At 46.8% G+C, this 10,165-nt stretch overlaps 3 long non-coding RNA genes across 5 annotated transcripts in view; 2 read left to right on the forward strand and 1 right to left on the reverse strand.

Moving 5' to 3' along the window:
* Window positions 1-5,290: 5,290 nt before the first annotated feature.
* The window catches only part of LOC122179572, a 29,568-nt gene continuing 24,693 nt past the window's right edge, over window positions 5,291-10,165 (reverse strand). For both annotated transcript variants that reach the window (XR_006178750.1, XR_006178751.1), the window contains one exon: window positions 5,291-5,457. This is a non-coding gene — a long non-coding RNA (uncharacterized LOC122179572). The remainder of the gene's footprint in view (window positions 5,458-10,165) is intronic.
* On the forward strand, window positions 7,954-8,758 carry LOC122179573. The gene is made up of 3 exons (XR_006178752.1): window positions 7,954-8,095; window positions 8,465-8,555; window positions 8,674-8,758. It is a non-coding gene; the product is annotated as an uncharacterized LOC122179573 (long non-coding RNA).
* Window positions 8,769-10,165, forward strand: part of LOC122179571 — a 3,481-nt gene continuing 2,084 nt past the window's right edge. For both annotated transcript variants that reach the window (XR_006178749.1, XR_006178748.1), the window contains exons 1-3: window positions 8,769-9,297; window positions 9,375-9,437; window positions 9,548-9,646. This is a non-coding gene — a long non-coding RNA (uncharacterized LOC122179571). The remainder of the gene's footprint in view (window positions 9,298-9,374; window positions 9,438-9,547; window positions 9,647-10,165) is intronic.

The raw sequence follows: 10,165 nt of genomic DNA on the forward strand, positions 1-10,165 counted from the left end.
TGGCTTTGACTTTAACGGTACTGAACTTAATTTTCACGTAGCAGTATACTTTGTACTTTGACATTAAAACTACTGCCAGGTATCTCACTTGAGGATGAACGAACCGTGAGACAGGAACAAAATCACATCGACTCTCTGCTTACTGTCGCTCACGGCGTAAAGGTAACTGACACTGAAGCTTGTTCTTCCTTACAGTGTCTAAGAATGGTTGCATTAGTTTAATGGCTAACAGCACAACTCAGGTCTCTCGAACAGCTGTGGTAGATGGAGAGATGGTCTTGATTTGTGTGAAAAGAAGTGACGCTGACTCGAGGCGGGGAGATTCTGTGGTGTTGTCACACCACCGTGTACGCTGTTCAGCCGAGCCAGCAGGACAAAACAGCTCCATTTGGGAGTGGCTCCTATCCTACCTCGCTGTCTCAGACATGTTACGGCTACAATTGTTTGATTCCCAATGCCATCATCTAATTTAGCATAGTTTTGGAATTCATTAGCGGGGGAAATGAAGAGAACTAATTGTCAATTTCTATTAAGTTAACTTTTCTCAGTTTCTGCTCTTTCAAGAACTGTTATCAAAAGGCATCATCATTGTAAGAAGAGAGGGAACTGGAATTCAGCAGCAGAGAACAGGCCGACTTTCCATTTTTTGCTTTTCAAAACGTCACAAGCAGAGTTAAGCAAATCCACCGGAAAAAAAAAAACGTAAAAGCCACAATGTTATGACAGTCCTAGAAAACATTATTGTAGCTACCAATTACTTACACTTTTTAACCTTCAGCAAAAAACTGTACTGCTCTAGGCTTTCTTTAAAATCATTACTTTGCAAAAAATGAAAAAAAAAACAACTGCAAGCCAGCCCAGCACCAAAAGCCACAACTCCAAACCAAGTAACCGTAATTGTTTACGAGTAGCCAAAATAAAAAAACTTTCAGTGGAAGTGCAGAGAAAAGATGTATCAAATAGCTCAGCAGCAATTGCTTTGTGCTAGCACATCCCAAGTGCCGCCACGGCAAATGAAACAAACCAAACCTTATCTTCCCAAACTGAAGCTCCATAGCATCAGCTTTCTTTCAGGTAGAAGTTAAACAAAATGTTTGCTGTGGAAGCGCTGGGTAGCTGGCCAAGCACAAGGATTCACAAGGATTCCTGCAAAGGGAAGTAAGGAATTACTGTATAACACAGGAAAGCGGTAATATTGTTTTAAAACAAAAAAAATCACATTTGTGTTTGAAAACTCTTTCTGCCAGTCTGTGAAAACTAATACATTATTTTTCTAGTGAGACATTAACAAGACAGTTCTAATTCTTGTTTAACATTCTCCTTATAACAACTGTAGTTTTACAGCCTTTTCCCATAGGAGTCTCACCGCTGTCCGTAGGCCCAAAGTTCTTCGTGAAATGAGACAAACCCATTGCTATCCTTCATGGAAAAGAAAAGCTTACCCCTTGGTTTTCGTTATAAAACTTGTATGACCCTCCTCACTGGAATTTCTTTTTTTTTTTAAAGCAAAATAGTTAGATGTATGATACCTAAGTATTTTATACTGAGTAAAAGAAGTATCTCTCCAAGCACCAAGCTTCCGTGACTGATAGAAGACACATTTCCAGCAGCATATTCCAAACATTAAAAAAGCAACAATATTGTAGGGTGTTTGTTTGTTTGTTTGTTTGTTTTTTTAAAAACAACAGCTTCTTCTGTTCAAAACACTCTGCTTTGAATTCTATAAGTAAGTCACTCACCAATAAATGAATTCAATATTCTCAGAAATAGCTGCTGATTAGAAGCAGTACGTGAGCCAACACCTGAACCAGAGCGCAGCCAATCGTTTGTGTAACAGGGTGAGCCGAGAGCCACATTTCAGAGCCTGCTTCCAGATGAAATCACATCCTAAAAGACAAGCAGCCTAGCAACTGGCTGGAATTCTGTACTGACAGCGCTGCTGTAGCTGACAGGTGCCTTGCAATCTGAAGCAGTGGAGGTTTCCTGCGTGTCAATAAAAGAAACGTTTCGACTGCAGTGCACAGCAGAAACAGCAATGCTGTCAAACCCCCGATAGTAAATAAAATACTGTTTGCAGAGTTCCTCCTCGTGCTTTCCAGAACTGGCTTGTTACATACAGTGTGCCAGTTTGGAGAGCTTGTCTTTCCGCGTGTTGACAGCTCTGTGGGAATGGTCCAGTGCAGTTCTGAATGTTTGTGCCCCTTCTTTTGTCCACTCCGTTGTCGTGCATCAGGACCGGGGCGTCTGGGTTGGTTCTGCTGCTGCATTTAAGGGCGAAAGGTGCTAATTCTAATGGTAGTAGAGAACAACTTGTGATAATTGAGACTTCTTTTGCCATTGTATGTGTGTGTTCTCCTTTGCTCGAGCCGTGTAGATGGTGTGAACGCACCATTCAAGGCCTGCTATCACTTTCAGGAAAACAAAGCCCAGATACCCGTAATGCACACATACTGTAAACTGGAAGATGCTGTGTTGCCAAATATGTCTTCTAAAACTGATGGCAAAAATACATGGTGATAAGATTAATTTGTAATGCAGCTTTCTGAAGTAGGTCAGGTAAATGTGTTCTAAAAGAGCCTGTTTCTTTCTAGCAGTAATACAGAAGGGTTACTGCAACTACCGAATGCTCTGGACTTAATATCTGTCTGTACGTACCAGGGCCTTGAAACTGTACAAGAAGAGGGGGAGTCAATCAATCCCCCATTCTCTGGGCTGTACTCGGGCACATACCTACCACTTTCTGCATACTGCAGCTGAAGAAGTCACCCAGGTTCTGAACTGGATCCACCATCGCTCAGCCATAGATTTCAGATTCTAGGAAACCACGTTGATACACTTCACATACTTTCAATCAATCTGAATTTAGTAAAGCAAGTAATGACCTAAGTTGAAGTGCATTTGTTATGTTTGCACTTAAAGACAGCCACGCTCCAGGACTGTTATAACTAATTTATAATGTGGCAACCCATGGAACTACAGAAGCACAGAATCACAGACTGGCCAGGGTTGGAGGGGACCTCAAAGATCATGAATCTCCAACCCCCCTGTCACACGCAGGGCCACCAACCTCCCCATTTAATACCAGACCAGGCTGCCCAGGGCCCCATCCGACCTGGCTTTGAACACCTCCAGGCATGGGGCATCCACAGCCTCTCTGGGCAGCCTGTTCCAGCACCTCACCACTCTCATAGTAAAGAATTTTCCCCTGACATCCAACCTAAATCTCCCCTCCCTGAACTTAAAGCCATTTCCCCTTGTCCTGTTGCCTACCCTTTCAAAGAGTTGATTTCCCTCCTGTTTGTAGGCTGCCTTCAGGTACTGGAAGGCTGTAATGAGGTCACCCCGCAGCCTTCTTTTCTCTAAACAAGCCCAGCTCTCTCAGCCTGTCTTCATAGGGGAGGTGCTCCCATCCCCCGATCATCGTGGCTCCCCTCTGGACAACATTCACATATTCCCTGCAAACCGACCAGAATTTCACATACTGAAGTCCTACGCTTCAGTATTTTTTACCTGTTACCATTCATACTGATGCAGTTCTCACGGTGCCGCGCTAAGTAAGCTTTTTCGGTCACTAGAGGGCAACCCACATTCGCGTATAAGAAGCTACCCGCTCCGATAGCCTTCTAGCAACCAAAACGAAGCTCGTAGCAGAACAACTGGGTTTCAGACAAGCGGCTCAAGTAAGGGACCAAATGAAAACAAAACCACGTCTGATCTAAGACTACTTTTACCAAGAGTTTTCCTAGAACCTGTTAACACCTCTGGGCAGCGAGTGAGAGCACCTACCCTAGGTCAGAACAGAATAATACCAAAAAAAATTCCAGAGTGAGCAGCTTGGACCAAGCCAGATACAGCTATTGTGCATTCCAGTCTGAATTGGAAACAGCTGTAGAATCAAGTCCTGAGGGGTCTCAGGTGTACAAGCATCCAATTGTTCCACTTTGGATTGAAACGCTAACACCGCTTAGCCCTCTCAAAACCGGGCAACTGGTTCTATAGTAGGCAGCTTTAAAGCAAAACAAGCGTAGCGAAGGCAATGTGTGATTACACGGCGGCTGAGCCAGTTTTCAGTACTGCAGTGTCAGGTACACGCACGTGAAGTCTGCACTTACCTTTGGAACGCTTTTCCTCTCAGAGCATAACCTGAACCCAAGTGTATCATCATTTGTCACGGTTGTATGATTTTTGGTTATCGGTGTCCCGCATCATAACAGCATATAGCGCACCAGGAGTTAAGAAGTTCATGCTTCAGTTCCATGGATGGTCAATGTGCTGCCAAACGGTGTATTTTATTGAACTGCTCTTGAAGTGAGAAGTCTCGAATGCACGAGTCGTTCCGCTGCAGAACTCCAGACGATCTGTAATTTGTTTTAAGTTGAATCAGTGTAAACTTAATAAAGTATATCAGTGTAAACTTTGTAAATTGTCTTATGTGCATAAAAAGGATCTGTTGGGTCTAAATTATGCCCTCTAAATTTTCTTTCGATATTTTACAGAAATTGAAAACAAGAGTGGGTTGATACACCGCAACTCATTTTTCCACTATTTTCTTCATGCAAAAACACATACAATTTTTTTTTTTTTTTTAGCAAGACAGAGTTGTAGGCAAACAATGCTTAAAAACACACACGCATCCCTGCGAAGGAATTCCCATTTGCTTATAAACTGCCTTTGTCTTTCTGAAGTATAAAACTGGCTATAAGATGCCACGGCTGATTCAGAGGAATCACGCTCGGTGATGTTTTACCTAGTGTTACTTTAACAAAGAATTACTGCAATGATTAGAAACAGTGGGGGGAAAAAATTTGCTTAGAAGTTTGCTCAGGCATTCGAGACGCAAGAGAATTCTACAGGTGACAGAAGCCTTTCAAACAGCCAAAATCAGAGCTGGCAGCTCTAACTTTTGGAGCCAAAAACCCCGCTAAGGAGGCACCGATGTTGTTTCTCCACACACTATGATGCCTTCACACTACCTGAAATTACTTCCCCGAACCTCCCGTACCGTTTTCCCTCACAGCAGAGCATAAATTAAAAAGTCCAGGTTTTGCCAGAAGTGTTTCATCATTCCAACTAGCCACGCTGAAATTTTAGAGATGTATCTCTTTATTTGTTTCACTCAGGAGCTGCTTAGAGTGAGATCACTAATTGCTCTCCTTCGTGCTGAACTCCAAGAAAACTATCCTGTTGACCTCAAAGATCAAGGAATCGGGCTCACAGGGCTCACACGGGACTGATTCCTGGACTTTTAGGGAACCACTACGCATTGATGATGTTAACCTACCTTGAAGTTACGAATGAACTAGGCCAGGGATCTGTCATTAATGCCTATTTGAATTGTAAGACGTGATGAAAAATGGATCTGTATTTAGATCACTCACTTGGACATTTCTCTGAAATACTTTATCGGCCTGTACTATGCCCTCCGTAGTCCATTTCTATTTTGCACATCAGTAAAACCTGTAGACAATAGAGGATTGCTGAGTAACAAACACACATTCGCTGTCACGGAAATGACAATGACTTCAAGTGTTAAGATGAGGAAAACCGTCAAAAATAGAAGGGCATAATTCAAGAAACCGTTACGCACCCCAGAGGAGGGAGTTCTGTGGATTTAATTAAAAACCCTACAGAACACATGACCGTCAAGTAAAGCACACCCCGCACAATTCCATAAAACCTTCCCCTTGTGCGGGTGATATTCCGTTATGCGCAGGAGAAAGCAGAACACAAAGGGACAATGGCAAATTAACAGGGGACAGACCTTTTCATAGCACAAAATTCTATTATTCGACAACCAAGGAATTCGGACAGAAAGGATGAAATGAGAAGGAAAAAAAAAAACAACAAAAAATACCCCAAGAAGAGGTCTCATTTGTTTCCAGAGCAGTTAGGACAGCGAGTATACAATGGTAATTAAGCTATTATTTAATGACAAGAGTAAAAAAGAAGGGATTGCTAAAGAAACCTCACCGACACCTAGTCTCAAAAGGCACGCATCTTAGAAAGCACTCGAGTAAGTGGCCAGAGAACTTTTCCTTACGCTGCGTTATTCAAAATCAAATGATCCAACTTATCTCTGTGAGCACTCCATTTGCCTTTTCTCTAATCTCTTCATTCTTTTCTCACTGGACTCAAGTACCCTTCACGGCTTTGGACAGGAGTGAAGGAAAGGAAACCTTTCACGTTTGAGGGGCGAGGGAAAGCAAAGCCGAGACGGCACGCAGCGGGGGCCTCTGGAAACCTTTAAGGCCGGGGACGTTCTTGGGAGGGGTGATTCTCTATCTATTTCTATCGCTCCATTTGTGTCAGACGCGAAGTGACCCCTTTGAATTAGGCACAAATGTTTAACTTAACTGACGAATCCCACAGCGAGGTGAGGAGGATAAGCACGTTACAAACTCCAGCGTAAAGTGTAATGTAAGCCCTGAATTCACATTTAGAGTCCACGTGTCTACCTGTCAGGGCCGTAACGAGGCCCGGCTGCGACTCCCAGGTGCCGGGGCCGCGGCCGCCCGGGCGCAGCTGCGGCTCGTCGGGAGCCCAGGGCACGGCCCCCCTCCGACGCCTTTTAAGCTCCGCCGGAGGCTGCGGGGAGCTACCGGGCGATTTCTGAGGATCCTGTGCCTGTCGGTGTGGGTTTCTTTCCTTCCTGAAGTGCTGGCGCTACGGGGGTTGAAAAGCAGCGCGGGGATCTGCTTTGTCAATGCAACGGTGGGGTTCTGTTTAACGTTCTCTGTTTGTTGTCTTGTTTCAGGCTGCTGTGAGTCCTTTGGCGGTCAAGATCAGCCCGAACCGGTGAGCGCTTCTGATAGCGATGGCACAGTGGAGTCGGAGAGCCCGGGAGTCGTCACGGGTTCCCGGTGTGCGGCAGGACTCTGCCGGGCCGTCGCCTCGCTCTTTTCGGGGCCGGCGTGGGAGCTGCCGCCGGGCTCCCTTCGGAGCCGGTTTGTCGTCGCTGCCCGGCTCCCGTCGCTTTCCCAGAACGAGCTGCCGCTCGGTTTCTCGAATCCTTGCTATCCTAGCCCAGCCCCGGGGTGCTCTCAGCCCCCACGAGGTTCTTCGGGGCACCGCTTTAGTTTTTCCTGCTGTCCTCGATGGGAGCGAGCGGGATTCTTTCCAGCCCCATTCCTGCAGCCTCGGTGCTGCCGGGAGCAGGAAGCAACGCGAAGGGCTGCAGAAAGATTTTCTTTTTTTGCAGGCTGAGCGAGGGCTGCGGCGGATTTTCTCGTCAGTCCGAACAGGTGAGTTTAGGAGTCCTTAAGTAAGTTCTCTCTTTCGGGGGTTTGTGTAGGGTCGCTTTCACGTAGCTCTTTAGAAGGGCCGGCACGGGGCTGCCGCTCGACTGCCCGAGACCGAGCCCGGCCCCGGGGCGGCCTCAGCCTCCGAGTAGGGTTTTGCGGGTGCTTCAGTCCCTCTCGCTTCCAGTAGCAGGTGCTGACAGGGTGGGACAGTGTATTCCTCTCCCCGCCCTTTACGTCTAAAACCAGGAGCATCACGTTGCTCCCGTTGTGGAGACACGGCAGGGCAACTTGCACGACAGGCATGCTGTCGAGGATGGCTGTGTTCTTATTATAAAACTGTGTTCTTATTAGGGAAGTCAGACCAGCGAGGTGGTGGTTGAGCTTTTCCAGTGAGAGAACAGGGATGTATTGAGCCCTGCCTACTGAGGAATGAAGAACTAGCAGAGCAGTTGCCCGTGAGGCTGAAACAGCAGGTAAATGTGTGTTACAGGGGGGCGCTGGTTACAGACCAGCATGAGGATGTTGATGACAATTTCTGCACACAGCTTAAAGTAGCCTCACAGCTGTAGGCTTTTTTTTTTTTCCTCACAGTAAACTGGAGCCACTGTGCCAGCTGTCAGCTGGGATATCAGCAAGGATAGCAGGTTATCATTCCAGGGGTTTCCTGCAATGTGTTGAAGGTAAAAAGTTCTGACACGGGTGATGGAGGAGCGCCTCTGGAGCTTGCTCTCCCTGTTGCGGAAGCGAAGCGTAGGGGTGGCCTCGAGCACGACTGAATTCTGGATGTTGTGTGGAGGATGAAGAGTGGGACTTGCAGGAAGACAACTTAGTCCTCCCAGAGGACTTATGCGGAGGTATGTCCTGCTAGAGCATCAGAAGGGGTCCTGTGAGCAGTTGTGGACACTGGAGCATTGCTACATCTGCATTTCAAAGAGTAGAAGCCGAGCAGAAATGGCAGGAGATCTGTGGGGGTGAATGAGGAGCTTGCCAATAAGCTCAAGGGGAGAAGGTAAAGATGCGATGAGGAAGGCTATGGCTCACTAACAGTATCACCGTTGGGTGGGGGATCAGGGCTAACAGAAATTGTTTGTTTCTCAACAGCAGTAAGGAGACTAGGGAACAGTGGGCCTCTGCTATACAAAGGAGGGGGGGGCCCTGGTGATGGAGGATGTGAGAAAGAGGAGGTACCAAATGTTTGTTTTCAATTAATTTCTTTTTTCCAGTGGTTGCTGCTGAGATTGCTCCTTGATGATACCCGAGGAAAGCCTTTGAGGAAGGGTGACTTCCTGTTGATTGCAGAGGAGCTGGTCAAAGGTGAGATAAGTAAAATGGTGTGCAGATCCCTGGCCCTAATGGGATACGCCTGAGAGTACTGTGGTAGAAGCGATTGCCACCTGGCTGTCTATCACTTTCCCTATGGTCTTTCTTGTAGGAAAGATGCGTGAGAACTGGAAGATAGCTGGTGTCGCTGCAGCCTTCGGAAGGGGTGAGGATGGCCCGCGCAAAGGTAGGCCAGTTGACCTCGACTCCATCCCCCAGAAGATGATGCAGCAACTTCTAGATAGCATTATCGAGCAGCAGGAAGAGAAGGAACTTGTAAGGAGTACTTCAGGTGGATTTGCTGAGGGGAGATCACGACAGACCAACAAGGTAGCCTTGTGTGTTGTTGGTACTGTTTTGGTTTTGAGAGAAGGCTGGAGGATGTCGCCGGGGGAACATGGCTACTGCTACAAATATCTGTAGTGCAGGAGTCTAGCCGATGGAGATGGGCTCATCTGCAGAGCAATGGGAGCAGCTTTGAAGGACTTGCACTGCAGAAGCTCTATACAAAGGGAAGGAAGAATGACTTCACCGTGTGAGCGACAGAATAGGCTGCAGAGTCTGCTCCTCTGGGGCCGTTCCGGTCGCTTTCCTGGGCGATGGGCGGCTTCAGCAAGGGAGCGGGACGGTTGTGATGCCTGTGGCTCTGTAATGGTGTTTATTTTGCAGGGTGAGGGCTGCAACAGGTGCCGGTCAGAGGATGTTGACGGAGGTCTTCCTACAGGTCTGGAGTGAGGTGAGTTTTGTCTTCTTGCCCTGCCCCCGGGATGGAGTTCACGGCTGGGATTGGGCGCTGGTATGCTTTTGTTTCAGGCCTGAAAGAGTGGCAGATCTTGGGGATCTACTACAGGAGGAAGGGAGTTGGAGGAGCGAGAGGTGAGAGATGCGCCCCAAACAGCGGCGGCGGGGCTGCGGCAGCCCTTTTCTGCTGGAGTTGGTTGTGTTGGTGCTGTTTGTGTTACAGGGGTGGTGTGTTGTCTCTTCAGGTGAAGCGGAGCACTCCAGAGTTGGGTTCTTCTTTCAGCGCCGGTGCCTCAAGAGCAAGGTTGCGATACTGGCGTACGTGGAAGTGGCAGAGCTTACAGGTAGGCTTGCGTTTTTTATTTCATAGGGTCCTGTTGACTTTTAATGTTTTCATTGGAGTTGGATTTTGAAAGAGGGTTCTGGATTTGAGGTGATGGGGGTAATGTTGAGTTGTTGGTGCTAGGAACGGCGATTTGGCGTTGGTTTGTTAGTCAGTTGGTTTGGTTTTTTTCTTGGTGCTGGAAAGCCTAAGTTGGAATTGGCTTGTATGTGAGGTTTCTTTTTTGTTTCCTTCGGTGCTAGAAACCGAAAAAGGGAATTGGCTTGTGTTCTGTTTTAGTCTTTGGTCCTAGAAACAGATTTGGTGTTGGCTTGTTTTTTCTTGGTGCTAGAAGCTGTAATTAGGAGTTGGCTTGTTATGATGTTTTTTTTTTTCTTGGTGATAGCAATTGAAATGTGGTGTTGGCTTGTTAGTCAGTTTGGTTGTTTTTTCTTTGGTGCTAGAAACTGAATGTTGGCATTGGCTTTCGTTACGTTTTCTTTCTTTGGTGGAAACTGAGATTTGGTGTTGGCTTATTAGT

Source organism: Lagopus leucura, unplaced genomic scaffold, assembly GCF_019238085.1.
Source record: "Lagopus leucura isolate 7727_CA_CO unplaced genomic scaffold, USGS_WTPT01 Super-Scaffold_100004, whole genome shotgun sequence".
In the NCBI taxonomy this organism is placed as follows: Eukaryota; Metazoa; Chordata; class Aves; order Galliformes; family Phasianidae; genus Lagopus; species Lagopus leucura.